Raw genomic sequence first — 16,911 nt, 5'->3', positions numbered from 1 at the left:
ATTTGCAATTCGTTCCAGTCATTGGCAGTAGAGAACTGGAAGGAAAGGCAGACAAAGTGGGTGTTGGCTTTGGGATGACCAGTGAGATATACCTGCTGGAGCGTGTGCTGTGGGTGGGTGTTCTATGGTGACCAGTGAGCTGAGATAAGGCGGAGCTTTACCTAGCAAAGACTTATAGATGACCTGGAGCCAAAGGGTCTGGCGACAAATATGTAGCGAGGGCCAGCCGACGAGAGCATACAGTCACAGTGGTGGGTGGTATATAGGGCTTTGGTGACAAAACGGATGGCACTGTGATAGTGTAACGTCATGATCAGAGTTCTTATGTCCTGAGCCGTTAGAGCCGCCAGTCTGTCCCGAGCCGTTAGAGCCGTCCGTCAGTCAGGAGCCGCTAGAGCCGTCCGTCAGTCAGGAGCCGCTAGAGCCGTCCGTCAGTCAGGAGCTGCCAGAGCCGCCAGCCAGTCAGGAGCTGCCAGAGCCGCCAGCCAGTCAGGAGCTGCCAGAGCCGCCAGCCAGTCAGGAGCTGCCAGAGCCGCCAGCCAGTCAGGAGCTTCCAGAGCCACCTGCCCAGGTCATGAGCTGCCCTCCAGTCATGAGCTGCCCTCCAGTCATGAGCTGCCCTCCAGCTCAGAGGTTCCGATTGAGGCTGCCCCCAGTCATGAGCTTGCCCTCCAGCTATGCAGCTGCCCTCTCGAACGAGTGCTGGCCGGACTCGATCTGGCGACGCTTCGCCTGCTCCCTGGTCCGGAAGGGAACTCGGCTTCTCAGCGGCTCCCTGACCTCAGTCCGGGAGTTGCCCAACTCCGGAGTCCGAGAAGCGTGCTCTAGCCAGCCTTCCCCAGTCCCCGTAGACTGGCTGCCACTCATCTCCGGAAGCTTGCCACTTAAAAAAAGGTCCGGAACGCCTCAACGCTACGGACAGTACTGGCCCGGCTTTCATTATCACGGGGAAAAGCTGCCCCTTTCAAGGTCCAGAGCTGGCTCTCAGGGACCATAAGAACTCCCTGTCATCTCGTATTGCACTGGATGCTGCTTTAACATCGCTGAAGTTGGAGACTTATATCTCCCTCACTAACTTTAAGCATCAGCTATCTGAGCAGCTTACCGATCGCTGCAGCTGTACATAGCCCATCTGTAAATAGCCCACCCAACTACCTACCTCATCCAAATATTGTTTTTATTTACTTTTTTTGCTCTTTTGCACACCAGTATTTCTACTTGCACATCATCATCTGCACATCTATCACTTCAGTGTTAATTTGCTAAATTGTAATTACTTCGCTACTATGGCCCCTGTATATAGATTTTTCTATTGTGTTATTGACTGTACTTTTGTTAATCCTATGTATAACTCTGTGTTGTTTTTTGTCTCACTGCTTTGCTTTATCTTGGCCAGGTTGCAGTTGTAAATGAGAACTTGTTCTCAACTGGCCTACCTGGTTAAATAAAGGTGAAATAAAAAATTGATTGTCTGCATAATGGTTATATTCAGATGTTGGCTATACCTACAGTGTCATTGCCATTTGGGATGTTATGAACTTTTCTCAGTCTAAGGAGTTTAAGATGACAGAGTTGTCAAAATGTATGTCTACTCTGGATGGATGTAGAAACATCATTGATTAATTCGTAATATTGCTGAGAATCTATGCAGGCAGCAGGTAGCCTAGTGGTTAGAGCTTTGGGCCAGTAACCGAAAGGTCGCTGGTTTGAATATATGAGCCGAGATGGTGAAAAATCTGTCGATGTGCTCTTGATCAAGGAACTTAACCCTAATTTGCTCCAGGGGCACTGTACTACTACCACATTTCACTGCACCTATCCAGTGATTTGTTTACACTTTTTTGGTTACTACATTATTCCATATGTGTTATTTCATAGTTTTAATGTCTTCACTATTATTCTACAATGTAGAAAATAGTAAAAATAAAGAAAAACCCTTGAATGAGTAGGTGTGTCCAAACTTTTGACTGGTACAGTATATATTCTTTTGTCTCTGCCATTCCCAAATTAGTTATATTCCAGATCATTCCTGTAACGGCAGATTTCCTCCTCTTCGTCTGAAGAGGAGGTGTAGCAGGGATCGGACCAAGACGCAGCGTAGTTAGTGTCCATGTTTTAATAATAATCAACTGAACAAGACACAATACAAAATAACAAAAATGAATCTAACCGAAAGAGTCCTATCTGGTGTAAATGAATACAAAGACAGAAGACAACCACCCACAAAACCCAATACAAAACAGGCTACCTAAATATGGTTCCCAATCAGAGACAATGACAAACACCTGCCTCTGATTGAGAACCATATTAGGCCAAACAACAAACCCAACATAGAAACACAACATATAGATAACCCACCCAACTCACGCCCTGACCACACTAAAATAAAGACAAAACAGAGGAAAATAAAGGTCAGAACGTGACAATTCCAGTCAGGGTTACAGGGATTTCAAATCCTCCTCCTATCATAAAGTCGGCATAGCTTTCCAAATACTAATGCCCTGAAGGCAAAAAATGAAAAACATTTATTCAACACGGTCACAGTCAAGTGTGATCTCGATTAAAATGTCCAGTCTCTTTACCATTGTTATGGATTCCCCTTTGATGCCTCATTGCTGACAGGTGCAGTATATTCCAAGTTTAGCCCAAAGCACAGAGACAACACGGTCAAAATAACCCATATCATACCAAGGAGACAGAACGATTACTGTAGACTAATGGGGGTTCTCCTCTGAGGAATCTTTGAGCTTTGGGCTCTGAACAAGACAGAGGATGGGTATTGTCCCCTGGATGAGTTAGATCGCCCAGTCCACATGGTTATATCCCACTAACTCCCCCAAGAAAGGAAACTGTCACCATGATCATAAGAAGAATGTGTCAACATGGTTGTCATGTGGTAGGCTTTCATGCCTATCTGTCTTTAAATCGCTGCATGAGACCATAATCCATCCATGGGTGTTGATGACATTCATGCCCACTTGAATCCTACTATTACTTTGTCTTTAATCTTTGTAGTATGATCTGCCACAATGCAGTTTCCCACATTTAAAAGCATCAACAGTGTATTTGTGGGTGACCTGTCATGTGACCTCTGTGTCCACATCTGCTTGTAAGAAGACTCATCTGGTATGAGTGGTACAACACTGGTGGTACATTGCCAAACAGTGGTACATTGATTGAATCGAATGAACTTAAACAAAACATATTGTATTGATCCATGGTGGCCGGAACATGCGTGCATCAGGTTTTTATTGGGTATTGTGCATTGACTCCCATCTAATCTACACGTGAAGCTATACTGTGATGCTTCATTTAACTATGTTAATTTAAAACTCCATTCAGCTTTTGAAGTATGGAAATGCAGCAGTTATTTGTCCAGGCGTAATATTAATGATTGTCTTTTCCGATATAAAACTAGATAACAGTCTTCGTCATGAATGTACCAATATTTTAGATGAAAGTCTGAATTGTGTGTGGATTGTGGTCGACAGCAGTGCTTCTCAAACAGTGAGTTGGGACCCTTATACAGCGTGAAAAGCTGTCATCAAGGCAAAAGTTGGCTACTTTGAAGAATCTCAAATATAAAATATATTTTTATTTGTTTAACACTATTTTGGTTACTACATGATTCCATATGTGTTATTTCATAGTTTTGATATCACTATTATTCTACAATGTAGAAAATAGTAAAAATAAATAAAAATCCTGGAATGAGTAGCTGTGTCCTAACTTTTGACTGGTACTGTATGTTCATATGCAATGTGACGATGGAATGTGTTGAAAGTGTTGATATTTGTAAGAAAATAGCATTTATCAGTTCGTTAGCTTTATGCTAACCAGGAATTAGCTTTGCTAAATGCTAGCTAGCTCTAGGCTATTAATTTAATTTCACTATTAATTTGACTATTAGTAAAAGTTAATATGTGAATGTGTTTGACTGTGAATGTGTAAATGTATGGAAATCTGTGGTGGTCAGTGCCATTTAAGATGAGGGAGGAAGACACATTTTTTTATGAGCATGGCCTTATTTCTATTACAGCATATTGGATGTTTGTCATTCATGTTACATTCACCCAGTTCAACGTAACATCGATAGGTTTAGGCTACTACATGATACTGATATTCAAATTATCCCTATACCTATCATGAGGTATATGTATATATATTGCCAAATGGCAATGACACTGTAGGTATAGCCAACATCTGAATATGACCATCATGAGGTTGCTACAACCTAGCCTATGTTTAAAAGTGTACAATGTAGGTGCACAGGTTGAGAGAACACTTTTAGTAATCAAGGTGACAGTGACACATTAAATACCGCATTGCACACCCTTGCCTGCATCTAGCTGATCTAGGGTGTAATAATTTGTCCAACAGTTGCAAACAAGAGTTTCTACATGGACAAATGCAGGCATGTTCATCCCCATTTCATTCCTTTTGCTTCCATTTAAGAAATGTTTTTCAACAGAATTGGTGGAATTAATACACCCCTGATCACACGCAAACACAGTTCACTTTCATAGCAACCACATACAAACAGAATGATCATTTTGCTCATTGTAATTCCTTCTCGCATCTACCCACACTCATCCTCCTCTCAACTTTTCCCTTTGCTTGTGGACTTCAGTGCAAAACACATCAGCTGTCTGTGACCAGGTGAAGAAACCTTTCCAAGCCAAACCTTCTTATCATAACCGCTAACTGCTACACACAGCGTACACTGTTCTCACCATATTAGCTAGCTAACGTTATAGTCAACATAGCTAATAGAACTAACACATTAGTAAATCTGCTACAATCATGCAGAACAGTGTACAGTCAGCAAGCAGTTTAACAGTCACACCGGCAGGCCCCGGTGGCAATAAATTAATACAACCAAAAGCTTACAGTATCTTGACTCGGAAGAGTTCCAGTGTTGGATAGCCATAGCCACATAGCTAACATAGCATCCCTCTCTGTTTGAGCCGGGTGTTTGAGTAGGCTAAACTAGCTAGCTGCATTAGATAGTTAAGTAAGTGAAAGTGAAAAAAATACTATGAAATATAGCTCTCTCTTTTTCTCTCTTGCTTCTCCTTCATTTTTGAAGAAATGTATTTGTTCAAAACTGTTTGACTATTGTCTTTCTCTCTTTGAGTCAATTACTCACCACATTTTATGCACTGCTAGCTGTAGCTTATGCTTTCAGTACTAGATTTATTCTCTGATCGTGTTGAAAAAATGTCAGTTCATGCTGCAAGAGCTCTGATCGGTTGGAGTATATCCTCAGGAAGTTGTCATATTTACTGTGTAATTCTGTGGAAGGGGGTGAGAACCATGAGCCTCCTAGGTTTTGTATTGAAGTCAATGCGCCCAGAGGACCACAAAAACTAGCTGTCCTCTGGCTACACCATGGTGCTACCCTACAGAGTGCTGTTGAGGCTACTGTAGACCTTCATTGCAAAACAGTGTCTTTTAATAAATTATTTGATGACGTCAATATTTTTAGTATAGTTCAGAAAGAATTATATGTTTAAAAATGTATTCAGCAATGACTAATGCAAGTCTTGGCCATATAGGCTATGCTCCTTCAGGGTAACTCACTGCCCGAGCAAAGCGTCCATATAAAATATAGCCTACGGGCAGTGAGTGCGGTAAGCTATACCAGTCCCCCAAAACAGCAGAACATTACGCCAGACTATGTGTAGCTACGGCAGAAGCACCGTTGAAATATTATTGAATGACCACCTAAACTAATCCTATCATGCAAATGAATCCTAAGTAGAATGATAACCATATGTACATACTGAGCGACGTATAACTCCTATCTAACCTTTGTGACGTACCGAAGGGTAGCCTCGCTTGAGACAAGATTAGCTTAATCTTGGCACGTGACCATCTGCCCATCTGCCACGTAGCAGTATGAACCAAGCCACCCTAAAGATGCTATCACTGAACTATATGAGTAGCCTAATCATCTGTGGCCTACATTAAATAGCTACAATAAGAAACCTAAGCAATAAGAACCCAGCCAACCCCCTGTGCTAATATACACTAAACTATTACCAAAGCAATGCTATTGACTGTGGGCTGAACGCCGACCTAGCAAACTATATAAGGCATGGAATTTACAGATTAATTAATCACTTTTGGCATCCAAAATCTCCTTGGTGTTTAATCTAATATAGCGTCCGTAGGAAACAGAGGACTACGGCCCATGATCTTCAGTGTGGATGCAGGGACAGATAGAGAAGCCGTTGAAGCAGCGCCGATGCGAAATGAATGGCTGCGTATAGCTCAGGAGATAGCCCGCAGCATTGGCAGAGGAGACGGAGCTGTGATGAAAACCAGTATCTCATCATTGGTTTGACAGCATCAGTGATGAGTAACAGGTGTGGCCTGTTGTCGCCATTGCAGGTAGCGTAACATAGAAGAGAGGACAGAAAGCAGTGTTAGTTTGAGCAATGATACCTGGCATACCTTTACCCTATTAGTTGGGGAATGCTTTGCCAACACGGTGAACATTTTTCAAAAAAAAATTTGTCCATAATTAAATCACAAAATTGTGAGATCATGCAATGATTAAAGAGAAATGAATACGAAGTTTATTCGCCAACCGTAAAAAAACTGTAGAAAGCCATAAGACGACTGCCTCTAATAAAATCATTGCCGGAAGATTGCTCTTTTGAAGCCCATGACGCGGAAAAAGCTGTCATCTTGGTGCATGAGGATATTCTACCTATGCAAAATAGCTAATGGACCTCCGGCTGACAGAATCATGATCATATCGCAATACTGCAAGAACTAGGTTTCAGAATCTCAGAACAAATAAATTGTAACATCTTAGCAAATGATGAGATACTGATTTTCATCACTCCCTCCACCTCCAAATCGATCCCGCTCCAGATTACAGGCCTCAGTGTAACGCTCATTCCCTTGATGATAAATGCGAATCCGACCATCACCCCTGGTGAGACAAAACCGTGACTCTTCAGAGAAGAGCACATTTTGCCAGCCCTGTCTGGTCCAGGCGACGTTGTTGCCGGTGATGTCTGGTGAGGACCTGCCTTACAACAGGCCTACAAGCCCTCAGTCCAGCCTCTCTCAGCCTATTGTGGACAGTCTGAGCACTGATGAAGGGATTGTGCGTTCCTGGTGTAACTCTGGCAGTTGTTGCCATCCTGTACCTGTCCCACAGGTGTGATGTTCGGATGTACCGATCCTGTGCAGGTGTTATTACACGTGGTCTGCCACTGCGAGGACGATCAGCTGTCCATCCTGTCTCCCTGTAGCGCTGTCTTAGGCGTCTCACAGTACGGCCATTGCAATTTATTGCCCTGGCCACATCTGCAGTCCTCATGCCTCCTTTCAGCATGCCTAAGACACGTTCACGCAGATGAGCAGGGACCCTGGGCATCTTTCTTTTGGTGTTTTTCAGAGTCAGTAGAAAGGCCTCTTTAGTGTCCTAGGTTTTCATAACTGTGGCCTTAATTGCCTACCGTCTGTAAGCTGTTAGTGTCTTGCCAATAGGGGGGCGCTGTTTTCACTTTGGAAAAAATCGTGCCCAAATTAAACTGCCTCGTACTCTATTCTAGATCGTACAATATGCATATTATTATTACTATTGGATAGAAAACACTCTCAAGTTTCTAAAACTGTTTGAATTATATMTGTGAGTAAAACAGAACTCATTTTGCAGCAAACTTCCAGACAGGAAGTGAAAAATCTGAAAACGATGCTCTGTTCCAGGGCCTGCCTATTCAATTGCCTAATGTTTATCGATATGCATGCACTTCATACGCCTTCCACTAGATGTCAACAGGCAGTGGAAGGTGGAATGGGGTGTCTAGCTTGATCTGAGGCCGAAACAGAGGTTTTGGAGTGACAGGTCTGGAAATTTCTTTGTCTTCTCTGGCGCGCGAAGAATGTCGACATTGGCTTCTGAAAAGCGTTCGGTATACACGGCGGATATCTCCGGCTCTGATTTTATTTGATACATTTAGAAAACATCATAAAGTAGGTTTTTTCACCGAGTTTCATCAGTTTATTCAACGTTTATTGGGACTTTTGGAGTTTTACGTTCTTTGCGTCGAGAGAAACTGGGAACGTCATCAACATTGGCTAGCATTGTGGCACGAATTCGACAGGAGGAAAGGACATTCTAAAACCAAACAACGATTTATCTGGAAATAGGACTCCTTGTACAAGATTCTGATGGAAGCTCAGCAAAAGTAAGAACAATTTATGATGTTATTCGTATATCTGTGGAAATGTTGATTCCTATTCTCTGCCGTTTTGGCGGGCGCTGTCTCGCAATAACGCAAGCTGTTTTTTGGTAAAGTTATTTTAAAAAATCTAACACGGCGGTTGCATTAAGAACCAGTGTATCTTTCATTTGCCATACAACAAGTATTTTTATGTAAAGTTATTGATGAGTTCTTTGGTCAGATTAGGTGAGTGTCCAAAATAGCTCCGGACATTCTGGTGAATCGATGCTACATATTCACAATGTATAACCACGTTTGCAGCTCTAAATATGCACATTTTCGAACAAAACAATAGTGTATTGTATAACCTGATGTTATAAGACTGTCATCTGATGAAGTTGTCAAGGTTAGTGATTAATTTTATATCTTTTGCTGGTTTTTGCGAATGCTATCTATGCGGTGAATAAATGCGGTTGTGTGTTTGGCTATTGTGGTAAGCTAATATAATGCTATATTGTGTTTTCGCTGTAAAACACTTAAAAAATCTAAAATATTGTCTGGATTCACAAGATGTTATTCTTTCATTTGCTGTACACCATGTATTTTTCATAACTGTTTTATGATGAGTATTTAGGTATTTCACGTTGCTCTCTGTAATTATTCTGGCTGCTTTGGTGATATTTTTGATGGTAGCTGCAATGTAAAACTATGATTTATACCTCAAATATGCAAATTTTCGAACAAAACATAAATTTATTGTATAACATGTTATAAGACTGTCATCTGATGAAGTTGTTTCTTGGTTAGTGACTAATTATATCTCTATTTGGTCGGTTTTGTGATAGCTAGCTATGCGGTAGAAACATGGTGAAAATATGCGGTTGAGTCTTTGGCTATTGTGGTTAGCTAATAGAAATACATATTGTGTTTTCGCTGTAAAACATTTAAAAAATCGGAAATGATGGCTGGATTCACAAGATGTTTATCTTTCATTTGCTGTATTGGACTTGTGATTTCATGAAAATTATATTATATGATAACCCTGTCCCGTTAGGCTAGGCTATGCTAGTCAGCTTTTTTGATGAGGATGCTCCCGGATCCGGGATGGGTATTACTGAAAGGTTAACGACCGTTCCACAGGTGCATGTTCATTAATTGTTTATGGTTCATTGAAAAAGCATGGGAAACAGTGCTTAAACCCTTTACAATGAAGATGTGTGAAGTTATTTGGATTTTTACGAATTATCTTTGAAAAACAGTGTCCTGAAAAAGGGACGTTTCTTTTTCTGCTGAGTTTACTATGTAAGACATGAAAATAACAAAATGCATCGAGATGGCGCCGACAGACATGGCAGCTCTGCTTATAGCTCCTAAGCAACTTTGCAGTATTTCGTTTTTTTGGGTGTTATTTCTTACATTATTAGCTCAGAATGTTTTTTGTGTTATTACATACAGCCGGAAAGAACTTTTGGATATCAGAGCGACGGTAACTCACCAGCATTACAACCAGAATTGGATTCCCTAATTGGATCCTTTGTTCGTACCACCCAGGGCAATTGAACTTATCCCAGAGGCTGCTCCAGAAAAGGTATTCGGAGTGGACTTCTAGTCCGACTCAGGAGGCGTACACACCATCCACCGCTTCCGAGTATATTACTCACTGATGTTCAGTCCCTGGACAATAAAGTAGAGCTCAGGGCGAGGATCTTCTTCCCGAGAGACATCAGGGGGACTGTAACATACTCTGTTCCATGGAATCATGGCTCCCTCCGGATATCCTGTCCCCGTTCAAGTACATCGTGCAGACAGGAATAAAGTACTCTCTGGGAAGAAGAAAAGCGGTGGTGTATGTTTCAGATTTAACTACTCATGGTATGATTGTGATAACATACAGGAACTCAAGTCCTTTTGTTCACCCAACCTAGAATACCTCACAATCAAATGCCGACCATATTACCTCCCAAGAGAATTCTCTTCGGTTATAGTCACAGCCGTGTATATTCCCCCTCAAGCTGATACCACAATGGCCCTCAAGGAACTACACTGGACTTTGTGCAAACTGGAAACCACATATCCTGAGGCCGCATTTATTGTAGCTGGAGATTTTAACAAAGCAAATTTGAGGAGAACGCTACTGAAGTTCTATCAGCACATTGCCTGTGGTATTCATTCTTCAAAAACTCTCGACCATTGTTACTCCCCCTTCCAGGATGGCTACAAGGCCCTCCCTTGGCAAATCAGATCACGACTCCATTTTGCTCCTCCCTTCCTATAGGCAGAAACTCAAACAGGAAGTACCCGTGCTAAGGTCTATTCAACGCTGGTCTGACCAATCAAAATCGATGCTTCAATATTGTTTGATCACGTGGACTGGGATATGTTCCAGGTTGCCTCTGAGAATAACATTGATGTACACAAGGACACGGTGACTGAGTTCATTGGGAAGTGTATAGGGGATGTTGTTCCCAATGTAACTATTAAAACCTACCAAATCCAAAAATCATGGATAGATGGCAGCATTCGTGCAAAACTGAAAGAGCGAACCACCGCAATTAACCACGGCAAGGTGATTGGGAATATGGTTGAATACAAACACAAAAATGCAGTTATTCCCTCCATAAGGCAATCAAACAAGCAAAACGTCAGTACAGACACAAAGTGGAGTCACGGCTCAGACGTGAGACGTATGTGGCAGGGTCTACAGGCAATTACGGATTACAAAGGGAAAACCAGCCATGTCACGGACACCGACATCATGCTTCCGGACAAGCTGAACACCTTCATTCCCTGCTTTGAGGATAACAGAGTGCCACCAACGTGTCCCGCTCCCAAGGACTGTGGGCTCTCGTCCTCCATGGCTGACGTGAGTAAGACATTTAATGGTGTTAACCCTCGCAAAGCAGCCGGCCCAGATGGCATCCCTAGCGGCGTCCTCAGAGCATGCGCAGAACAGCTGGCTGGAGTGTTTACGGACATATTCAATCTCTCCCTATCCCAGTCTTCTTTCCCCACTTGCTTCAAGGATGTTCACCATTGTTCCTGTACCCAAGAAAGCAAAGGTAACTGAACTAAATGACTATCGCCCTGTAGCACTCACTTCTGTCATCATGAAGTGCTTTGAGAGGCTATTTAAGGATCTCCTCCACCTTAGCTGACACCCTAGACCCACTTCAATTTGCATACCGCCCCGATAGGTCCACAGACGTGCAATCACCATCGCACTGCACACTGCACTATCCCATCTGGACAAGAGGAAAACCTATGTAAGAATGCTGTTCGTTAACTATAGCTCAACCTTCAACACCATAGTACCCTCCAAGCTCATCATTAAGCTTGGGACCCTGGGTCTGAACCCCTCCCTGTGAAACTGGGTCCTGGATTTCCTTACAGGCCGCCCCCAGTTTGTGAAGGTAGGAAACAACACCTCCACCATGCTGATCCTCAACACAAGGGCCCCACAAGGGTGCGTGCTCAGCCCCCTCCTGTACTCCCTATTCAACCATGACTGCGTGGCCACGCACGTCTCCAACTCAATCATCAAGTTTGCAGACGACGCAACAATAGAAGGCTTGATTACCAACCATGACGAGACAGCCTACAGGGAGGAGCAGCAGCGCCTCTTCAACATCAGGAGGCTGAAATAATTTGGCTTGGCCCCTAAGGACCTCACAAACTTTTACAGATTGAGAGCATCCTGTCGGGCTGTATCACCGCCTGGTATGGCAACCCCACCGACCGCAACCGCAGGGCTCTCCAGAGGGTGGTGAGGTCTGCCTAACTCATCACCGGGGACACACTGCCTGCCCTCCAGGACACCTACAGCACCAGATGTCACAGGAAGGCCAAAAAGATCATCAAGGACATAAACCACCCAAAACACGGCCTGTTCACCCCGCTGTCATCCAAAAGACGAGGTCAGTGCAGGTGCATCAAAGCTGGGACCGAGAGACTTAAAAACAGCTTCTATCTCAATGCCATCAGACAGTTAAATAGCCATCACTAGCCGGCTACCACCCGGTTACTCAACCCTGCACCTTAGAGGCTGCTTCCCTATCTACATGGAATTACTGGTCACTTTAATAATGGAACACTAATCACTTTAATAATGTTTACATACTGCTTTACTCATTTTATATGTACAGTGCAGTCGGAAAGTATTCAGACCCCTTGACTTTTCCCACATTTTGTTACGGTACATTCTTATTCTAAAATTACTACACACATTACCCCATAATGACAAAGCAAAGCAGGTTTAGAGAATTGTGCAAATTTATACAAAATAAAAACAGAAATACCTTATTAACATAATTATTCAGACCCTTTGCTATGACACTCGAAATTGAGCACAGGTGCATCCTGTCTCCGTTGATCATCCTTGAGATGTTTCTACAACTTGATCTAAGTCCACCTGTGGTAAATTCAATTGATTGGAGATGATTTGGAAAGGCACACACCTGTCTATATAAGGTCCCAGAGTTGACAGTGCATGTCAGAGCAAAACCAAGTCATGAGGTCGAAGGAATTGGCTGTAGTGCTCAGAGACAGGATTTTTCAAGGGGAAGGGTACCAAAACATTCCTGCAGCATTAACGCTCCCCAAGAACACAGTGGCCTCCATCATTCTTAAATGGAAAAAGTTTGGAACCACCAAGACTCTTCCTAGAGCTAGCCACCTGGCCAAACTGAGCAATCGGGGGAGAAGGGCCTTGGTCAGGGAGGTGACCAAGAACCCGATGGTCACTCTGACAGGGCTCCAGAGTTCCTCTGTGGAGATGGGAGAATCTTCCAGAAGGACAACCATCTCTGCAGCACCTCTCCAAACAGGCCCTTATGGTAGTGGCCAGATGGAAGTCAATCCTCAGTAAAAGGCACATGACAGCCCACTTGGAGTTTGCCAAAAGGCACCTAAAGACTCTCAGACCATGAGAAACAAAACTCTCTGGTCTGATGAAAACAAAATTGAACTCTTTGGCCTGAATGCCAAGCTTTACATCTGGGGGAAACCTGGCACAATCCCTACGGTGAACCATGGTGGTGGAACCATCATGATGTGGGGATGTTTTTCAGTGGCAGGGGCTAAGAGACTAGTCAGGATTGAGGGACCGATTAATGGAGGAAAGTACAGAGAGGTCCTTGATGAAAACCTGCTCCAGAGTGCTCAGAAGTTTCACCTTCCAACAGGACAACAACCCTAAGAACACAGCCAAGACAACGCAGGAGTGGCTTCGTGACAAGTGTCTGAATGTCCTTGAGTGGCCCAGCCAGAGCCCGGACTTGAACCGGATCTAACATCTTTGGAGAGACATGAAAATAGCTGTGCAGGTACGCTCCCCATCCAACCTGACAGAGCTTGAGAGGATCAGCAGAGAAGAATGTGAGAAATTCCCCAAATACAGGTATGCCAAGCTTGTAGCGTCATACCCAAGAAAACTCAAGGCTGTAATTGCTGCCAAAGGTGCTTCAACAAAGTACTGAGTAAAGGGCCTGAATACTTATGTATATGTGATATTTCTAGTTTTTTTTATTGTAATTTGCACATTTATTAAACCCTGTTTTTGCTTTGTCTCTAAACCCTCAGAGGTAGTAATCACACCTGTGGGGAGAGCAGCATTCAACTTACCAAACCACATGACCTTTGTTATGGCGGTGTTCAGAACAAGGTTCAGAACACCTCCATAACAAAGGTCAAGGGTAGAGAAAGCTTGTTGGACACTAAGAAAGCTTTATTGTAGAGCATTTAACACAAAATCCAGGGAGGTGCCAGCTGAGTATAAGACTTTCATCTGTATATAAATTGATGAGAGAGTTTCCTACGGCCTGAGCTATGTTGTTGATGTAAATTAAGAAGATTGTGGGGCCAAGGATTGAGCCTTGGGGTACTCCCTTGGTGACAGGCAGTGGCCGAGACAGATTTTCTGACTTTTTAAACTGCACTCCTTGAGAGAGGTAGTTTGCAAACCAGGCCAAAGATTCCTCAGAGACACCAATACTCCTTAGCTGGCCTGCAAGAATGGATTATCAAGGCACAAGGCGAGACCCAAATGCAGACACAGGAGGCAGATGGTTGGAGTCTTACAATGTTTATTAATCCAAAGGGGTAGGCAAGAGAATGACCATGGACAGGCAAAAAGGTCACAACCAGATCAGAGTTCAGGAGGTACAGAGTGGCAGACAGGCTCGTGGTCAAGGCAAGCAGAATGGTCAGGCAGGCAGGTACAGAGTCCAGAAACAGGCAAGGGTCAAAACCGGGAGGACTAGAAAAAGGAGAATGCAAAAAGCAGGAGACCGAGAAAAACGCTGGTTGACTTGGAAACATACTTGACGAACTGGCACAGAGAGACGGGAAACACAGGGATAAATACACTGGGGAAAACATGCGACACCTGGAGGGAGTGGAGACAATAACGAGGACAGGTGAAACTGATCAGGGTGTGACATGGAATGGTCTACTGTATCAAAAGCTTTGGCCAAGTCAATATAAATAGCAGCACAACATTGCATAGAATCAAGGGCAATGGTGACATCATTGAGGACCTTTAAGATTGCAGTGACACATCCATAACCTGAGCGGAAACCAGATTGCATACCAGAGAGAATACTATAGACATCAAGAAAGACAGTCAGTTGATTATTGACAAGTTTTTCCAAAATGTTTGATAAACAGAGCAAAATAGAAATAGGCCTATAACAGTTAGGATCAGCTTGATCTCCCCTTTAAATAAAGGACAAACTGTGGTTGCCTTCCAAGCAATGGGAACCTCCCTAGAAAGGAGAGACAGGTTAAAAAGGTCGGAGATAGGTTTGGCGATGATAGGGGCAGCAACCTTAAAGACGAAACGGTCTAAACCATCTGACTGAGATTTTTTTGGGTCAAGTTCAAGGAGCTCCTTTAGCACCTCGGACTCAATGACTGCCTGCAGGGAGAAACTTTGTAGCGGGGCAGGGGAAAAAGAGGGAGGAGCATCGGGGAGAGTTGCATTAGAAGGGGTGAGAGATGAGGAAATATTTGACGGGCAAGGAGGCATGGCTGAGTCAAATAGGAATCCTGACTTAATGAAGTGGTGATTAAAGAGCACAGTTATGTGCTTCTTGTCAGTAACAACCACATCATCAACTTTAAGGGACATGGGCAGCTGTGAGGAAGACGGTTTATTCTCCAGGTCTTTAACCGTTTTCCAGAACTTCATGGGGTTACACCTGCAGAAAGAGAACTGATCCTTAAAGTAACTAACTTGGGCCTTCTGGATATAAAATATAGCCCATCACTGATAATATACATAATTCCAGTGTTCTCATGAGCTGTGCGATGCATAGTGACAACTACTATCGAAATTGATTCTGCACTAAATAATAAACGCATGCATATAGACTGAAATACTATCGAATCACCATGATAACATCATCTCCTGCTCATGATTAGAAAACATTGCTACTCACTCCTGTATATTGATGCATTGCCTGTATGCTAGCCTAGCAAAGGCTACTTCCTTCTTATATTACAGGGGATGACTCCCCATGATGGGGTGTGTGTTCACCAATCTGCCTGAAAGCTGGTATTGGGAACAAACAAGTAGCTAGCTATATAATAGGCTACTTCCGAGGCTAATTCTACTTAGCTAGCTAGTTTGTAGCCGCTATTGACTGACAACAGTAGAGCAGCAACATGGTTGAACCTCGCAATCAGTGACATCCCCGCAGCAGCCAAACATTGAAACATGAGCATATTGAATAACGCGGACGAGGTTCAAACTCAGCTAGTGAGCATTCAAAAAGAAAATATTATATCAGAACACAGCACCATAGCGAGAAACATCTAGTTACACAGCAGCGTTGATGCAGAGCAAGAAGCCATCGCATATTAGCAGTAGCAGCAAACTGCAGCAGGATGAGAGAGCAGACCCATAAAGCTTAAATACCCACCCAAGAAGGTAGCCGTGATTGATACTAGCCTCTAATTGATACCATCTCAGCTAATGCTTCAGCTGAGGCGGGGCACTTGGGTTTCCTTTCTAAACTGGCTTCTCTTAAAATGTATCTACAAATTTTTACTTTTTTAATGTTTCACAATTTTTTTTTCATGAAATTCACTGAGGAGGATGGTCCTCCCCTTCCTCCTCTGAGGAGCCTCCACTGATGGAGATATTTTTTATTTATTTGAGACCTATTTTTTATACTTAACATGGAATGTGAAAATACTTAATACTACAATACAGTTGTAATGTATACTGAGTGTACAAAACATTAGGAACACTTTCCTAATATTGAGTTGCACCCACTTTTGCCCTCAGAACAGCCTCAATTCGTTGGGGGCATGGACTGTACAAGGTGTCGAAAGCATTCCACAGGCATGCTAGCCCATGTTGACTCCAATGCTTCCCACAGTTGTGTTAAGTTGGCTGGATGTAGACCATTCTTGAGACAAACAGGAAACTGTTGAGCGTTGCAGTTCTTGACACAAACCGGTGCACCTGGCACCTACTTCCATACCCCATTCAAAGGCTCTTAAATATTTTGTCTTGCCCATTCATCCTCTGAATGGCACACATACACAATCCATGTCTCAATTGTTACAAGGCTTTAAAATCCTTCTTTAACCTGTCTCCTCCCCTTCATTTACACTGATTGAAGAGATATTTATGTTGCATGAAAGATTGATTTAGGTGAATTTAATCTCCTTTAAGATATAATACTCACAATGAGGGAGAGGGTAGACACACTGTATGTAC

Source organism: Salvelinus sp. IW2-2015, linkage group LG4q.1:29, assembly GCF_002910315.2.
Source record: "Salvelinus sp. IW2-2015 linkage group LG4q.1:29, ASM291031v2, whole genome shotgun sequence".
Taxonomy (NCBI): domain Eukaryota; kingdom Metazoa; phylum Chordata; class Actinopteri; order Salmoniformes; family Salmonidae; genus Salvelinus; species Salvelinus sp. IW2-2015.
The sequence above is the reverse complement of the archived record's forward strand: the minus strand, read 5'-3'. Positions refer to the sequence as shown.